Genomic DNA, 19,336 nt, shown 5'->3' with positions numbered 1-19,336 from the left:
TACCTTGGCCAACATGGTGAAACTCCATCTCTACTAAAATATAAAAAATTAGCCAAGCATGGTGATGTGCGCCCGTAGTCTCAGCTCCTTGGGAGGCTGAGGCAGAGGAATCACTTGAACCCGGGAGGCAGACACTGCACTCCTATCTGGTTACAGAGCAAAGCTCTGTCTTAAAAAAAAAAAAAAAAGTGATCCTGTCATAATTACATCATGATTTTCAAAGTGGGGGAGCTTCATTGGGTTTTAAGCTCAAGTATGTCCCATTGTGACACACAGTGAGAAAGAGAAAAGAGCTTAGGCAAAGTTGGGCATGGCACATTCCAGCTCCTCTAGCCTAGAGACTAAAGAGGACAGACCTAGCTTTCAGGACCTAGCTCCCAGCAGCCCTTGGAAGCACTTTTCTTCCTCTTCATATGATGGGAATAGAGTCAGTGTCTTTTAGAGCAACATCACTAGCAGGGGCCACAGGGTGACCAGACTGTGTTTTTACTAAACACTCCTTTTTCAGGCAGTCGCCTTTACAGGCTGAAGACAGTTTTCCACAGAAACAACACCAGACATGGTAGACGGATGCCGAGACAAGCTCATTAATGAAGAACAATGGATGAAATACTGTTTATACATAATAAAGACACAAAACAATACCTCTATAAATACTACCAATAAAACAAAACCTAAGAGGAATAAAATTAAATCATTTTTGGCCAGGCACTGTGGCTGACACCTGTAATCCCAGCACTTTGGGAGTCCAAGGTGGGTGGATCAATTGAGCTCAGGAGTTCAAGACCAGCCTAGGCAACATGGGAAAACCCATCTCTACAAAAATTAGCCAGGCATGGTAGTATGTGCCTGTAGTCACAGCTACTTGTGAGGCTGAGGTAGGAGAATTGCTTGAGCCCAGAGGGCAGAGGTTGCAGTGAGCTGAAATCACGCCACCACACTCTAGCCTGGGCGACACAGTGAGACTCTGTCTCAATCAATCAATCAATCACATCAATCAATAACTTTTACATATTTCAAATTGTGGTCCTGGAAGAAGGACAGGTTAATTAAAAGATGGCTATCTGGGGGGATTTTTAAAGGCATTCTCAAGAACAATACTGATAGCACTGATTCTTCACACCATCTACTTTCATTCCCAAATGTCTGACTGTCCTTTCAGAAGTATTCTTGGTTGCACGCTTTACCAGCTATGATCAAGGATAGCTTTTATCCCACAGGCAGAGAGGAAAGTGGATAGGGTGTTTCCTGAGGCAATTAAGCCAAATCGGAAGGACAGAAAGAGAAAGAAAGATGAGGATTAAAGAGGATGTGAGTAGGATCTGAAAAACACTTACCTGAGGGAGACTGAATTCCCTGTGATTGGTGAGAGATACAGAAGCTAGCTGGTTCATGAGTACTGAAAACTGGAGTGGCAGGGAGGACACACTGGATATTATGTGACAGTTACCAGTTGGGTCACCTGCCTAGGACAACTTGGTTTAAGATCAAAGAATGGGGGAAAATACCAAATGCCAGACACAGGCTCAAAACTCTGTGAGCCCCAGATCAAACGATTATTTCAACCAGACATTGTTGGCATTCACAAGGAACACATCTACAGGGCCTTCAGGGAATGCTGACTGCCTATTCTTCTGAGCTGGCTGTCTGGGAGTACCGATCTATCTAAAGAAAAGGAGCGACCCCAGAGTTCTATGTCACCTAGCTCTAACAGTCTCAGGAAAGTAGGAGGCATCCTCATCGGTGATATAGGTCACAGGGACTCGAAGATAATTAAAGAATTGCAAAATAGCAGAGAAGGCCTACTTGAAAGTATATGGAGTCAATTATGGAGCTCTTCTGCCCAGAACTATTCTACTTAGCTCTATGACTTTCTCTAGCAAGTTTCAGCAGCCCAAGAGCCTCCCAGGGTTGGGCACAGCAACGGTGAGCATGTGTCCTCATCCTCATCACTAACCCTGCAAAGACAAGCATCCTTCTGTACTTTGTACTTTTTTTTCCTGAGACAGAGTCTTGCTTTGTCACCCAGGCTGGAGTGCAGTGGCACAATCTCGGCTCCCTGCAACCTCCGCCCCCGAGTTCAAACGATTCTCCTGATTCAGCCTCCCAAGTAGCTGAGATTACAGGCACGAGCCACCATGCCCAGCTAATTTTTGTATTTTTAGTAGAGATGAGGTTTCGCCATGTTGGCCAAGTTGGTCTCGAACTCCTGACCTCACGATCTACCCACCTGGGGCTCCCAAAGTGCTGGGATTACAAGCATGAGCCACCACACCCAGCTACTTTGTTGTGAGACAGGGTCTCTCTCTGTCACCCACGCTGGAGTGAAGTGGCGTGATCTCGGCTCACTGTAGTCTCGACCTCCCTGGACTCAGGTGATCCTCCCACCTCAGCCTTCTGAGTAGATGGGACTACAGGCACACACCACCACACCTGGCTAATTTTTGCATTTCTTATAGAGCTGGGGTTTCACCATGTTGCCCAGGCTGGTCTCAAACTCCTGGGCTCAAGCGATCTGTCCACCTTAGCCTCCCAAAGTGCTGGGAATTACGAGCATGAGCCACTATGCCCGGCCCTCAGTACTTCTTTAGGAGAATTGCTGCCTTACAAAGGACCACAGAGCAGCAAAAGCCTTTGGAGACTGTCTTTGTCCAACTCATTCTGTACTGGAAGAAGCCAATGCAAATCTTTAACTGGAACAACAAAAAAAAAATCTAAACTATGCAAGATCTGATTAAATCTCAGTCATTTCAGAAGGGTACAGGGATAAGGCAGAAATGTAGCTCTGCCTATCTGAGTATGTGTATTTGGGGAGGAGGGCTGGGGTTTACATAGGCAGAAGTTAAACCATTTTGTTTCTTCTCCAAAGGCCTGCCTCTCAGGAACACCAAGACGGCAACTACTCAATTGTTTTTCTTTCTTTCTTTCTTTCTTTTTTTTGAAACAGTCTCACTCTGTTGCTCAGACTGGAGTGCAGTGGCGCGATCTTGGCTCACCACAACCTCCGCCTCCCAGGTTGAAGCGATTCTCCTGCCTCAGCCCCCGAGTAGCTGTGACTACAGGCACACACCAGCACGTCTGGCTAATTTTTGTATTTTTAGTAGAGACGGGGTTTCACTGTGTTGCCCAGGCTGGTCTCGAACTCCTGACCTTGTGATCCGCCCGCCTCGGCCTCCCAAAGTGCTGGGATTATAGGCATGAGCCACCACGCCTGACCATTTCCCTTTATTTCTTAGTTCTTGATGATAGGGTCCCCAAATACCCTCCCCTTCCTTGCTGGAGTCAAATCATACCACCCTCAGGGCACAGGAATTGGAACATAGCCATGAACAGAACCAACAATCAATAAATGTAGAACTTGGACATGTTAGCAAACCTCAAAGGTTTCTGGAAGCTACAATTTCCAAGGACCAATCTCCACATCATGGGGAAATCAAAGCCAGGTGAAGATCTGGGCTGAGTTTCAAATATTCCTGAGTTTATGAAGGAGGTGGAAGGTGGGAGGAAGAATTCTGGAAGTGAACCCGCAGAAGGCCAACCCTCCCACATCCCAAGGGTGACAGCAAACAGGTGTGGACCCGCAGCAAGCTGAGGGATGGACAAGGCAGTTATCTCCTAAAGTGATCCTCATCAGAGAATTTCCATCAGTTTTTCTTACCATGTTTTATGTTTTTTCAGTGACTACATAGATTACTTTGACCTGTTTGGAGTCATCTGAGTTCCCTTCCTGTTCCACTAAGGATGCTCACGATAATGGTTCTCTGCCTCTTGCCTGTCTAGCCTCTCCTGGATCTCCCAGGCTTACTCTTTGGATTCCCATCTCATACCCACAGAGTCCTGTCTTCTTCATCATGAAATAAGGTCCTCTCTAACAAAAGGAAATTCAGACACAGAAATGTGCCTTGCGCAAGATCCCACCACAAATTAGTAACACTGCAGGGATTAGAATCCAATTCTCTGAACTCAAGTCCACCACTCCTTCCAACTGACCACAACACCTCCGTTATAGGAGAAACATCTGCCCTAGAGCACCAAGACCCAGAATCAAAACAGTTTACTGCATGTCTTCTTAAGCAAAACAACACAGCCAGAATGTTTGGCAGGGAGTAACTAAATATTTCCTCTGTGACCTACGCCGGAGAGGAAAACTGTGGGAGTTGGGTAAGCACGGCACAGAGGGAAATCGAAGTGACCACTGCAAAGGCCAGCAGATGGGTGACTACAGAGGAAAAATGCAATCCTAAGGACAAGCTGGGAACAAAGGAATCCGACTTTAAAAAGTGATTCAGATCTAAAGATAGGAGTCTAGGTCTAAATGAGAATGTCATCTAAGAGGAAAAGCATTTAGAGAAAACTTAAGAGGACTATCTTCATGACCTTGGGGTGGGAAAAGAATTCTCAAAGGACACAAAAAGTGCTCACCAAGACAAAGCTTGATCAAAAAGATATGAAGCTAAAATCTCAGCACAACAAAGAAGCAACCACCATTCTTAGGCCTACAACAGAGACGTATGCAGAAGCAGCATAACGCAGGAATCCAAGCCTACTCCCAGAACCAAGGTCTGAACTGAAACCTGGCTTAGAACAAAAGCCAAAAGGCAAAACATTAACTTTCCAGTGAAGAAAGAAGGAGGGAGAGGGAAAGAGAATGGATACCAATTTGGCCTAACAGAAGCTGGAGTAAAGCTTGCAACATGACAAGGTAGACAGGAATCTATGGGCATAAGATGGAAGCCCTGGGAAACAGGAGCATCGTCTGTGGAACTGGAAGGAAATTCAAGGGACCTGAACAAGGATCTTTGCTGGGGGGACTGAAGAAGTCACTGTATGGAACTAGGTCCACTGATTTAAAAAACAAAACTTAAAAACTTACCTGAATTATCCAAGAAAGAAACCCTCCAGAGGGTGTGAAATCTGTGAAAAGAGTGGAAAGGTTCTTACCACCAAGTAAAATTCACTTACACTTTCCAGTAATCTTTAAGAAAGGGCTTCAAATAGGATCCTCCAATTCTATCAGAGGTTCTGATATCAAGACTGTTCAACTGAACAAGAAAAGGTGGTGGGGGGCTTCCACAGAAGAGCAAAGAGGTCTGAGGCCGGCCTTCTACCCATGCTGGGGGCAACAGGCTTTCCCTCACCTCTAAGGTGACCACACCAGCAAATTGGGCTGCCAGTGGTCACCCTCCCCAGTGACCCTTCCTCTCTTCTCACAGGCATTACATACAGAGTTGGGGAGAGGGAAGGAAAAAGCCTGGAGCTTTTAACCTCAAAGGGTTTCCATTCGACTCAAAGAGCCAGGGCGCACATTCCTAAGATCCAGAACCCTCGCATCAACACCTCAGCTCAACAAGTGCCCGGGAGCAGACCAGGCTGTGGGCTGGGAGGACTGTTCGTTTTCTTCAGAAAGAGTGCTGACAACTACAGCAGAGACAGGACAATGAGAAAAGGTCTAAGGGAACCGAGGGGAAGGGAATTGCAGGAGACAGATGAATTGCTTCCTGATGATGAACTGATCCACTTACTGCACAGTCTATGAGACAAGGAGTTAAGCTAAGGAGAGTTTTGGGTTTTTGCTTTTTTTAAGGCAACTCTTCCCCAGGTGGAAAAATTGAGAGTGCAGACAAAAGGAAGGAGTAACCTCCCTGGAAGCAGGGAAATCCCCCACCCAATGCCTCATTTGTAATCAAGGGCAGCAAGGATGAGACTAAAGTAAACAGGCCAGGGAAACCAGCATGCCCTTCTCCAGAGAGGCCAGCACACACACTTCCCCCAGCACAGCCCCTGGAAAGGCAGAGGTAGGTATTCCCTTGGACAAAAGAGAGGAGACTTGGGGAGTTCCCAAGGTGCTTTCAGGCTTCTCTGTTCCCAGGTGCTCAGCATTCATCAAAATTCCAGGGTACCAAGACCACATGCAGGGTGAAGCTAAGATTCTGCTGCTTGGAGAAAAATGGAGTTTGCAGAAAGTCCCCACAAGAAAGGCTCCGAAGAAAATCACCGGGCAGAACAGCAGGACCACTCCCACATCTCAGCACCTAGGCCCTGCGTCCTGCAAGCTTCCCACACCCCTCCCAGCACCAACGCAAGGAACAGCTGCCCTGGAGAAAACAATGGGCCTTTGTCTGTGCCCGCTCCTGCAGATCTCTTTTTGGAGAACCAAACAGGATTAATTCCTTTACAGAAGGGACTCTCCTAAACGTCAGTCCAGGCCACAACGAGCGTTTTTACCATCCACAGCATCCCTCTCAAATAGACTCCCACCTGCTCCGTATCAAGCACTAAGGGTGCTGTGCAGCCTCCAGCCCCGCCCCACATATGAAGCATGGGCAGACAGGTCCTTGCAGCCCCTTCCTGGAGCCCTCACTAGTCAGACACCAGAGCTGCTACTCCTGCTTTCTTCCTGCCCTGGCTACGGAACTGAAAGCCTAAGAACTGTTCTGACTCCCCTTCTTGTCATCCACTAGAATATTCCATATGGAGTGAAATCACAATGATTGTTGATACCGTTTTTATCAAAACCTGTCAAAATGGACTCCCAACAGTAACTATGATTTTTTTTTTTAAAAAGCATGAAACACACTGGACAGTCAAGCTTCTCGTAATATTACGCTACTAAATAAAAATTCCCAAACTGACAAATACCAAGAAATTTACGCTGTAATTCTTCATGATTCAAAACATCTTAAATCCAACCTAATTGTATAATAGATAAGTAGAATGTCCTTTTTTTGCTGTCTTATTAGTCTGTTTTCTTTATTTGTTTTTAATTTATTTATGATTTTGATTTGCAAATGTCTCTTCTTATATGTTATAAAGATGATAACAGGTTTGGGGTTTTTATTTTTAGTCCCTTTCCCTAAAAAAATTTAAAATTTTTCCTATGTTGGTCCAAATTAAAAAACAAACAAACAAACAAAAATTGTGTTTTGTGAGGCCAGGTGTCGAGGCTCACGCCTGTAATCCCAACACTTTAGGAGACCATGGTTGGAGGATCGCTTAAGCTCAGGAGTTTGAGACCAGCCTGAGCAGCATAGTAGTACCTCATCTCTACAAATTTTTTAAGTTTAAAAAATTATCCAGGCATGTTGGCACACACCTGTATTCCCAGCTACTCAGGAGGCCGAGGCAGGAGCGCTGCTTGAGCCTGAGGGGAGACGGGAGCAAGGCTGCAGTGAGTCATGACTGTACCACTGCACTCCAGCCCAGGTGACAGAGTAAGATCATGTCTCAAAATAAAAGAAAAACGTTTTGTGAAATCCCACATGCCACATTTCTCCCATTTTCCTTCATTGTGTACCTGGTACCAGATGAACTCAGGACCCCACTTCTTCCAAACCACCACCAAGGACCAGATGCCATGGCACAAAATTCCCTTTCCATGAAACAGAGACAGTCTGAGCATCTCCTGGTGTTTTTCTCCTCTATTCCTCTGTGCTAACCAGCATCACTCCTCTCCCCAAATGCCTCCAGATCAAAGATACTTAGCTGGATACCATGAGCTCCCCAATTCAATCCGGAATATCCTTCATTCTCCATGATTTCAGCACAAGAAGGCATCACCAAGTAGTAGAAAGAAATCTGGAATCAAATGAACCAAGGTTCAAATCCTGGATCTTCAGTGATTTACATAATCTCTCTGAGTCATGGTTTCCTCCTCTCTCAGACAAGCCATTTAAGAAAGTATCAAGTTGTGAATGGCACCTAGTAGGTCCCCTGTGCGGACTCGGTACTTTCTTGACAGGATTCTCTCCTGTCCTCCCAAAAAAGATAGGCTTTTCAGAGACTTCTTTAATAACAGGGAGCTAGAAATACTGATATCAATAAGACATTGTTCCACAAGAAATCAAAGCCGTGCAGTGTCCCTTACCTTACCGTGCTGGTTGCATTCTGATGACTGCTCTCAATTCCTTTCCAGCCTCCCTTAGGGAAGGCCCAGGACATCTATTTATCGGTATTAACCTCCATTTCTCCCTCTCAAGAGTCTGGAGTTATGAATTATTAGGTGCCTCAGGGTTCTCTAAGGGCAAGGCTTTCAGTGTCATCCTGGAAAATATTAAAATGTGGAAAAACCACTCATCCCACCACCTCGTGTTCTGTGTGGTATCAACTCAACACTTTATGGTTTCCTTTTGGAGCGCGTTCAATCTGCCCTGCGCAAACACCACATGGGGTCTCTATCACCGTGCTAAACAAATGTTCCAAATGGGAAAAAAATTGTCATCAATGTTTTTCAGGACTGCTCACAGTTTTACTTCACAGCACTTATTTCAAGTCTTTCACTAATTTACAGTCTTATTTCACTTATTTCATGATGGAGACATCATGAAAGCCAAAGAATTCCCTGTAATTCCCTGCACCAGAAAACTGTCATGCATGCTACCTTTCCTGAGATCACAAAGAGTTTATACAGTTAAATTCTTCATAGTAAGGGTGATTTAGTAAACGCATACATTCACTTTGATTTAATGTTTAGAACTCTGTAAAGGCTTCTCATGTAAACAAATTAAAAAATCAGGACAAAAATCCTGTACTGGTTTAAGGATCCCAAATTTTGGCTCCAAAATTGGAGTAACTTTTCTCTCGCTCTTTTTTCTTTTTTTTTTTTCAGACGGAGTCTCGCTCTGTCACCCAGGCTGGAGTACAATGGCGCGATCTCGGCTCACTGCAATCTCCATCTCCCAAATTCAAACGATTCTCCTGCCTCAGCCTCCTGAGTAGCTGGGATTACAGGCATGTGCCACCACATCCAGCTAATTTTTGTATTTTTAGTAGAGATGGCATTTCACCGTGTTGGTCAGGCTGGTCTCTAACTCCTGAACTCAGGTGATCTGCCCGGCACCAGGCAGGAGTCACTCATCTTAATAACAAGCTGAAGGCCGGGTGCAGTGGCTCACACCTGTAATCCCAGCACTTTGGGAAGCCCAGGCGGGCGGCTCACAAGGTCAGGAGTTCGAGACCAGTCTGGCCAACATAGTGAATAAAACCCCGTCTCTACTAAAAATTCAAAAAACTAGTTGGGCATGGTGGCATGCACCTGTAATCCCAGTTACTCGGGAGGCTAAGGCAGGAGAATTGCTTGAACCCAGGAGGCAGAGGTTCCAGTGAGCCAAGATCACGCCACTGCACTCCAGCCTGAGCAACAGTGCAAGACTTCGTCCTAAAAAAAAGTAAAGTAAAATAAAATAAAAACAAGCTGAGGGCCCTAACCAAGCATGTGGCCAATGTGGAACCTTGAACTGCAGCACTAAGCCCAATCTGCCTATTGCTACTAAGGTACAAAACCTGCAAGAGGAGCAGACTCTCAGTGGGCCTCATCTTCCTCCCCTAGCAGAATGTAAGTAAGAATCTCTGCATTTGTAAAAATGTTCAGAAGATTACTAAGATGGAAAACAGTCACTGGGAAGGAAGCACCCTTCAGGGGTCACTTGCTCATGCCTGGCTCTTGGCAACAGCTACTTCCACAGACCTCCAGCCCCACTGCCTCTCCTTTCCGAGCCCTCCTATCATATGGAATACACAAATCCTGTCATAAATAATACGCTGTCCAGCTGCCGTAAATCACCATCCTGCTCATGCCACACTGTGCTTTCCCCAAGGCTGATCCTGATCTTCTCTACTTCCAAACCCTTCACACACACCGCTCCCTCTTCCCAGAACGACTTCCCTCCTCTGTTTGCTAATCCAACTCCAACAGCCCCTCAAGATACAGCTCCCACGGCACCTCCTTGGTTGCTTTCCCTGGCCGTGGGCTTCTCTTGCATCTTCTCCTCAGCATTCTTTGCTTTCCTCTCGTCAAGCATCTGTATCATACATACACCATTGTAAATGTCTGTTTATCATATGTGCCCTAAAAGAATGTTACATTATCCCCCTTACATTTAATATTTATTTTTTTGCATAACAACAAGTAGTAAAGATGTACTTTCTGGCATATTCCAAATATTGGCATTTTATAAATATTTACAGGCCTGACACAGTGGTGCATGCCTGTAGTCCCAGCACTTTGGGAGGCTGAAGTGGGAGAATGGCTTGAGCTCAGGAGTTCAAGACCAGCCTAGGCAACATAATGAAACCTCATCTCTACAAAAAATTGAAAAGTTTGCCAAGTGTGGTGGTGCATGCCTGTAAGTCCCAGCTACTTGGGAGGCTAGGTGGGAGGATGGCTTGAGCCCGGGAGATCGAGGCTGCAGTGAGCCATGATTGCACCACTGTATTCCAGCCCGGGTGACAGAGCAGGACTCTGGCTCAAAAAAAATTTTTTTATTAAAAATAAATAAATATTTACATTTTAAAATTAAACCACAACATTACTCTCTTAAATGAATCTAAACGACCCAAGGGAATCTAAATGTCATAGTGGATTATCTATTTTTAAAACATACATTTTATACTACGCCTTTTTATAACTTTTACTTTCTTTTATTTCCTCTTTAGAATTTTATACTAGTATTTATGTTTCAAATTCTTTTATTAATCAACCTATACTTCTCTGCAGTATATCTATTAATATTATATATAATATGTATACATATGAATACATAAATTGTTTAATTCTGCTATGATTATAGCCTCAATTTTTTATTCTATTTATTTTTTATTTTTTTAGAGACAGGTCTTGCTGTCACCCAGGCTGGAGTGTAGTGGCGTAATCATAGCTCACTGCAGCCTTAAACTCCTGAGCTCAAGCAATTCTCCTGCCTCAGCCTCCCAAGTAGCTAGAACTATAGATGCCCACCACATTGCCCAGCTAATTCTTTCTATTTTTTATTTTTGTAGGAACAGAGTCTCGCTTTGTTGCCCAGGCTGGTCTCGAATTACTGGCCTCAAGTGATCCTCCCAAAGTATTCAGATTACAGGTGTGAGCCACCACATCCAGGCTACAATCTACAAATGTTAAAAAAAAAAAATTCTTCTTTTGGTATGGGTTTTCATTATCTTTATTGTTAATATGCAAATGATCAAAACATAATTACATTAGAAATTGGTACTATTAACATAAAAAGTAAAATTTTATTCAAAATGCATTAATTTTTCATTTTTATAGTAGTAAGCACTAAGAAACCTTGTTCACATAAATACTAGACAACAGTGAGAGCCTACAGCCACAGTACCCTCAATGTGCCATCTCATCTGATCTCAGAAGCTAAGCAGGGTCAGGCCTGGTTAGTACTTGAATGGGAGAAGTGAAATAAATTCTGCCATAGCAATCAATATCAGTATCTTTAGAATTACAAGTCAAAATCATGTCATGACCTGTAATCAAAAATTATTTTTAATTATCTACCAATTGACAATGCCTTCAATTTTGTTGAAAGCAAGAATGGGAAACCATCTGACTTAGAAAAGGATTTGCTACTCACAGTCATTCACTTTCCTAATAATAGTCCTAATTGTTCCTTTGCTTGTTAATCTGGAGGTTTTTCACACATGAGGCACACAAATAATAAGACTCAGGATTAATAATGACTATGTCTTGTCTTTGTAAAGTGGGAGAAGCGTGATTGAGAAAGGAAACACCTTGAGTGCAACTGCATTCTCAGACAGATCAACCTTCGGAAAGAGGACACAGAAAGTCAAGATCTGGAAAATATCCCCTGTCTGAAAACGACTAGCTTATCTGCCTCTCCCACCAAAATGGTAGCTTTATCAAAGTTAATATTAAATTATGTTTATTTGTGGATAGTTCCTGTTACATTTTAACAGAAAGAGACTGAAGACAACCTAAATGTCAGAAAGAGACTGAAGACAAACTAAATGTGTTTCAATAAAGCACAGAAAAATGTGATTAAATAAATTACAAAATGTCTAAAAACAAAAATACATGGTTTCCCTTCAGGACTGAATCAAGTCCCTTCAAAATCAGGGTCCACACTTTATTCCCATAGCCTCGGCTCCTACTAGCCCTTCTAAGGTCCCCATGTGCATCATTCCCCATTGAGAGCGACGCTTTCTAGGCGGGAGACAATGGCCCATAGAGCAACACAGACAGGATGTGCCAGAGGATATAAGGACAATAGGCCTAAAGTGTACTGCTAAGGCCTGTTATGAACACTCAGGGAGTTGCAACCTAGAAGCCTAGGTCTGGGGAGACGGGGAAGGGACAGTGTTTATGCTGAGACAGTAAGTAGCAAGGACCTGGAGGAAGGCTGAGCATGGTATGAAGGAATCAATACTCAAGAAGCTGGTAAGGTTGGTGACGTTGGAAGGAAGATCCGTCCACAGGTTGCTGCCCCCAGAGGTCAGGGCGCTACCTATCCTTGGAAGAAGACAAGTAGAGGACAGTATCATCCGAACCAAAGCAGAGCCCAGGCTGAAGGGCCCACTGGGCAGACACTCCATGAGACGGCTCATGGTCATCACGATGGGGAGGAGGGGAGAGGAGTGAGCCAAGACGCGGCTGCTTTAGAGGGTCAGAACCTAAGGATGGAAACAAATGAATCTGGTTTCATAAACAGCTTCCCTCCTCTGTGCCCCAGAGTAGTCCTCTCAGTTAAAGTCCCCTTTCCCTTCCTCTTCACGAAGTCAATCCTGCCAACCTGCCAAGGGCCAAGATGATGCCCCTTGTTCTCCATGCAGCCTCCTCAAACCCTTCTGCTTATAGTCAGTTCTTCTACCTCTAAACCCTCATCATTCTCTGTTTATACCACAGGCAACCTGGAATATTTCTAAGCTACCCCATGAATCCATTTGTATTTTGGTATTAATCTTCAGCTCTTTGCTGTAGGTGTTTTATGCCTCTCTAAAGATAAGGCTCATGACTTGATGTCTTCCTATCCCACAGGGTGAGCCCTCAGTGCTTTACTGTGCAGGACACCTACCAGCTTACAGTTCCGATGGACACACGTCTCCAGCCACTCATCCCAAATGTCTACCTCTTTCACAAAATTAAAGGTTCACTATACACATGTGGATTCTGAATTCTTGGGTCTCTCATAGTCTTTAGCTTAGGGCTTCACACTTGCTAAGCACTCAGTGAAACTTTGTTGGAGTCAGTCATTCAGGTGCTGCTCTACCTGACGCTGTAGCACCAATGAGCCAGCTCTCCGGAGACACACCCATATGGTGTATCTCTCAGGTACAAACCTTGTCCTAATGGAGAGCATTCTCCCATCATGGGAGGCTCTCCCTTCAAGCTAATCTTTTTTTTTTCTTTCAAGCTAATCTTAACAAGAATGAAATGGAATTTGAATTTCATTTCTCTTATACAAAGTCATTTCCTAAAATGGGGGGATTATAATTAGGTGATCATTAATTACACTAGCCAACACAAAATTCAAAATACCTCAATTCCTTTACCCTTTATAATGAACCCACAGTGGGATCTTGATAGTATATTAGAAAGGACTTCTCACAAATCTCAGTAAATACAGTACAAATAAAATAGTTTGAAACTACGAAAGGAAGATCAGCAAACATAGAAGAATGAATACATAGGAAAAGGTATAAGCTTACAGTAGGAAAGCAAAGCAAAGCTAATCCCTGTAATGGAATACCTTCCTCACAGTAAGCACTCGATAAATATTTGTCATCAAATTTACAGAATGGCTAATATTGATTCCCAAGGAGATGAAATAGACTATCATGACTACGCAAATACTGACTGCAAAAGAAACAGAAATGTAAGGTCCGTACTAAATCAATGAATCGATGAATGCAATAAAAACAGAAGTGATGCTACAGAAAAAGCTAATCAGAAAAAGATACAAAATACAGAAATACATTTCTCAATAAAAGAAACAGATTCAAAGAATGCACCAGATAATAAGTACGAGAAGGAATGCAGCTCAGAGAACCACCCTGCAAATGGTAAGTCTTTGAACAAATGGCCTCAAATCTAAAAAGTTTAATAGAAAAAAAAAGCTATCTAAAAACAACAGAAGGATTTGTTCCGAATACAAAAGGTTTACAAAATCAACAACCAAAGACTACCACTATGACATTCTCATATTTTTAAGCATAAGAAAAAGAAAAAACTCAGCATGTAGAGAAGACCCAGATCCAAATGTCTTCCAATTTTGTAGAGGATACAATTAAAGTCCAGAGATGCATGTAAAACTCTCAGAGAAAGTATTTTTACCTCCAGTTTAACAAGGTGAATAGACTCCTTGAGCAAGTGAAAAAGAAATGTCTCTTAGGGCTTTGATCATACCTGAAGAAATTTACCCATCACATACCTCACTTTAAATTATGTCCAAGAACAACTTTAAATGAGATTTAAATGTTTAAGTTTTACAAATAAGACCAAAGAACCAAAGTCAACAATTTCCCACTTAAAAAATAAAACGTTAAATAGGAAAAGAGCATTTGTCAAAAAGACGTTATTAATAAAATAGCACTACAGGCATGTGCCACCATGCCCAGCATTTAAATACCAGACAATGTTGAAATAATAGAGGATATTTAAATATGGCCTAAATAACAAATGATATTAAGGAATTATTAGCAATATGAAATTATTCCTTAACAATATTAAGGAATTATTGTTTAGTTAAATGTGACAGAGTGGTTACAGATTTTTAAAGTTCTTATCCGATATGCTTCCTGAAATACTATTGGGTAAATAACACAATGTCGAGGAATGGAGGAGACAGACAGAATTGGCAAAATGTTAACGACATTTGAAGCAGATAAAGAATATATGGAGTTCATTATACAGATGGAACAATGGCTATTATTATTCATAGTAGCCAAGACACTGAACCAGTTCTCCTGACTTCTGTGCATATTTTGAAATAAGAAGTGTTTTAAATTAACATATATTGGTCATCTACTGAGTACCAGGTATTGCTTAGGTATTTGACACAAAAATAAAATGGCCTCCAGAAAAAAACAAAACAAAACAGTAAAGCAAATTCTTAACCCAGGGTTTATCCAGGAAAATATCCATGATTTCTTTGGGTAACTAAGTCACAGGTACTGTCATTACTACTTTGTTTTATTGCCTATATTCAGAATAGGAAGAAATACTAAATTTCAGTCAGAGGTGGATGAAAACGATATAATTTTTTATTTCTATCCAAGTTGTAAACCTTTCAAATTCTACCCATGGACCTCCAAAGGCTACATCATTCTACAAATAATTGCCTAACTTAAAGTAAGACAGTCACTGCTAGGCACTAGGGATACAAAGGTAAAGAGAATATGACAGGCAAGGTGCGTTGGCTCACGCCTGTAATCCCAGCACTTTGGGAGGCCAAGGTGGGTGAATCACAAGGTCAGGAGTTCGAGACCAGCCTGGCCAACATAGTGAAACCCCATCTCTACTAAAAATACAAAAATTAGTCAGGCATGGTGGCGGACACCTATAATCCCAGCTACTCATGAGGCTGAGGCATGAGCATTGCTTGAACCCAGGAGGCAGAGGTTTCAGTGAGCTGAAATCATGCCATTGCACTCCAGCCTGGGAGATAGAGTGAGACTCTGTCTCACATACACACAAAAAAATAAAGACTGATAAGGCCAGGCATGGTGGCTCACACTTGTAATCCCAATCCCAGCACTTTGGGAGGCCAAGGTGGGCAGATCACTTGAAGTTAGAAGTTTAAGACCAGTCTGGTCAACAAGGTGAAACCTTGTCTCTATTAAAGATACAAAAATTAGCTAGGTGTGGTGGTGGGTACCTGTAATCCCAGCTACTCAGGAGGCTGGGGCAGGAGAATTGCTTGAATCCAAGAGGCAGAGGTTGCAGTGAGCTGAGACTCACTGCACTGCACTCCAACCTGGGCAACAGAGGGAGACTCCATCTCAAAAAAAAAAGACTGATAATGTTTGGTGTGGTGGCTCATGCCTGTAATTCCAATACTTTGGGAGGCCAAGGCAGGCAGATCACTTGAGCCCAGGAGTTCAAGACCAGCCTGGGCAACATGGTAAAACCCCAGCTCTAGAAAAAATACAAAAATTAGCCAGATGGGGTGGCATGCGCCCGTAGTCCCAGCTACTCAGGAGGCTGAGGTGGGAGGATTGCTTGAGCCCAGGAGGTTGAGGCGCAATGAGCTGTGATCATGCCACTGCACTCTGGCCTGGGTGACAGAGCTAGACCCAGTCTCAAAAAAAAAAAAAATTGTATGTGGAAAACAAAGTTAAAAGACAAACTGTGAAAAACATATGTACTATATATGATGTGAGTTGTTCTTAATATTTTAAAAGTTGGTAAAATGCATTAAATAAAATATAAAACTGCTTGATCTGATAAGTGGTTAATATCCAAAATATATAAGGAATCAACTCAATAGTAAGAAAACAACTTATTTTAAAATGGGCAAAGGACCCGAATAGACATTTTTCAGGGAAGACATACAAATGGCCAACAGGTACATTAAAAAATGTTCGACATCACTAATCATCAGGGAAATGCAAATTAAAACTACAATGAGATAACAATTCACACCTATTAGAATGGCTGCTACCAAAACGACAAAAGATAAGTGTTGGAGAGGATGTGGAGGAAGAGAAACCCCTTGTACATTGTTGATGGGAATATAAATTGGTACAGCCATTCTGGAAAACAGCATGGAGTTTTCTCAACAAATTAAAAATAGAACTATCACAGGATCCAGCAATCTCACTACTGAGTACATATCCAAAGCCTATAAAATCAGTATGTCAAAGAGATACCTGCACTTCCACGTTCATTGCAGCATTATTCATAACAGCCAAGACATGGAGTCAGCCTGAGTGTCTATCAACAGATGAATAAAAAAAGAAAATGTGGTTTACATACACACAATGGAATGCTATTCGTCCATAAAAAAGAAGGCAATCTTGTCACTTCCTACAACATGGATGAACCTGAGGACACCATGTTAAATGAAATAAGCCAGGCACAGAAAGAGACACACCACATGATCTCGCTTATATGCCAAATCTAGAAAAGTTGAACGCATAGAAACAGAGGGGAAAATGGTTACCAGAGACTAGGGGATGGAGGGATGGGGAGATGCTGGTCAAAGAACACTAATTTCTGAAAGACAGGAGGAGTAAATAAGTTCAAGAGATCTACTGCACATCATGGCAACTACAGTTAAACAACACATCACATACTTGAAAATTGCTACGAGTAGATTTTAAGTGTTCTTACCACACAAAAAAACATAAGTATGTGAGGTAATATATATTAATGAGCTTGATTTAGTCATTCTACATATACATAAATCAAAATAGCACATTGTACATCATAAATATATACAATTTTTATTTGTCAATTTAAAAATAAATACATGAACTTGTAAATCATAAAAGAAACAGAAAGTAAATGGCCATTAAATTTATAAGAAAATATTCAACCTCCATAGAAATCCAAGAAATGCAAATGAACACAAATGCAGTACCATTTTTATCTTATCAGATTTGCAAATACTGATTATCTTCATTCTTTTTAGTTTGGCAAGAATGGCTGGAAACAGGCACTCTCACTCACCCTAGTGGAAGTGTACACAGTTAAGACTTTCTGGAGGGCAATTTGGCAAAGCACATCAAAATCCCTTAAAAATGTTCATCCCTTTTACTTCTAGGAATCCCCAAAATAATCAAGGAACTGCACTAAAATATAGGCATAAGGATATTCATGACAGCATTTCTGTAATAGTTTAAATAAGTGGGGGGGAGAAAAAAACTTAAATATTAATAACAGAAGATTAAAGTAGATCAAATATTTAGTATTTTATGAATGTATATTTTTAATTTGTTTTAAAGTATTCACATATATTTTGGTATATATATAAACAATGATTATCTCTGTGTAGTAAGATTATGAGTGATTTTTTTCCTATTTTCCAATTTTTCTAGAAAGACCATGAATTACTTGTGTGAAATTCAACTAACCAATTGAGGGGGAAATGCCCCATCATCCCTGGGCTCCTGAAAGCCCAAAGCCACGAGTAGAGGAGAAAGATGTCACAGGTATAAAAGCAACTACCTATAACAATCGTTGCCTCTGTAGTGCAGAGAAGGTCTTGATTCTGCCTGAAGCTGAGTTTTGAAGGATTAATTTGCCAAGGAATAAAGTCAAGAGGGCAAAAGAAAATCAAGTGCAAAAAACGGAAGCGCCTACCATGTTGATAAGCTACATGAAATTTCTGTGCGGCAGGAAGGGCCGGGTGAGAGTGGAAGACTGAAGAAAAAGCCAGATCACAAAGACTTCCGAATGTCGTGTCGAAGGGTGGAATTATCCTGTCAAAGAAGAATCAATATAGAGCTTTCATGGTTCATTAATATGAGGAGCAAAGAAAGGTAAAACAAGCTGGGTTCAGTGGCCTATAATCCCAACACTTTGGGAGGCTGAGGCAGTAAGATGGCTTGAGACTAGGATATCAAGACCAGCCCGGGAAACATAGCAAGACCTCATCTCTACAAAATAAATAAATAAAATAATAAATAAGTAAATAAGAGAAAAGAAAAAACAAATAATGACAGAAGAATGATTGGGATAGGAATGTGGATACTGTCTGGGAAGAGGCATCAGGCAACCTTCTGAGAACGCTAAAAATGTTCCACATCTTGATTGGAGTGGTGGTTATAAGAATGTATACAAATGTTGAAATCCATTAAGCTATCCGTTTAAAATTTGAGTACTTCACTGTGTTATTCCTCAAAAAGAAAGCAAAGAGCTTTTAGCAAAGAAGTATCCTAAATTATTCTAGAAAGCTCACTCAGCAGCTGGGGAGACTGAACACCCTGAGGAAGCATTCTGAGACACGAAAGCTCCATTCTGGCAAAAGAGAGTCAAGGCTTTGGCTGGATTGGAGGCAGCAAGACAGTAAGGAGAAGGACGATTCGTGACACACTTAGGACGATAATTCCACCCTTCGACACGACATTCGGAAGTCTTTGTGATCTGGCTTTTTCTTCAGTCTTCCACTCTCACCCGGCCCTTCCTGCCGCACTGATAAGCTTTTCTGAGTGTGATTGCCAGTGAAACTTCATGATTAAAATTCATGTGAAAATCTAACCCCAAGGTGATGGCATTAAGAGGTGGGGCTTTTGGGAGGTGATTAGATCACCAAGGCTCTGTCCTCATAAGCAAGATTGTGGTCCTTATGAAAGAAGCTTCCACGCAGTGGCTCCCACCTGTAATCCCAGCACTTGGGGAAGCCAAGATGGGTGGATCACCTGAGGTCAGAAGTGCGAAACCAGCCTGGCCAACATGGTGAAACCCCATCCCTACTAAAAATACAAAAATTAGCCAGGCATGGTGGTGGGTGCCTGTAATCCCAGCTACTCGGGAGGCTGAGGCAGGAGAATCGCTTGAACACTGGAGGCGGAGGTTGTAGTGTGCTGAGATCGTGCCACTGCATTCAAGCCTGGGCAGCAAGAATGCAAAACTCCATCTCAGAAAAAAGAA

The 19,336-nt window shown here is 42.3% G+C and overlaps 1 protein-coding gene across 8 annotated transcripts in view; it reads right to left on the bottom strand.

Moving 5' to 3' along the window:
- The window catches only part of DENND2B (DENN domain containing 2B), a 205,787-nt gene that overhangs the window by 143,455 nt on the left and 42,996 nt on the right, over positions 1 to 19,336 (bottom strand). The window contains exon 1 of one of the 8 annotated variants that reach the window (XM_064365201.1): positions 16,612 to 16,630. The exons of 5 other annotated variants lie outside the window; for them this stretch is intronic. The gene's annotated coding sequence lies outside the window, so the exon portion shown is untranslated. Of the gene's footprint in view, positions 1 to 4,873; positions 4,892 to 7,483; positions 7,613 to 16,611; positions 16,631 to 19,336 lie in introns of those variants that run through there. 2 more of the 8 variants (XM_064365202.1, XM_021675136.2) reach the window with 2 other exon arrangements.

The sequence above is a fragment of the Aotus nancymaae genome, unplaced genomic scaffold (assembly GCF_030222135.1).
Source record: "Aotus nancymaae isolate 86718 unplaced genomic scaffold, 86718_ANA_hifiasm-v0.15.2.pri h1tg000059l, whole genome shotgun sequence".
NCBI classification, from domain to species: domain Eukaryota; kingdom Metazoa; phylum Chordata; class Mammalia; order Primates; family Aotidae; genus Aotus; species Aotus nancymaae.
The sequence above is the reverse complement of the archived record's forward strand: the minus strand, read 5'-3'. Positions and strand labels throughout refer to the sequence as shown.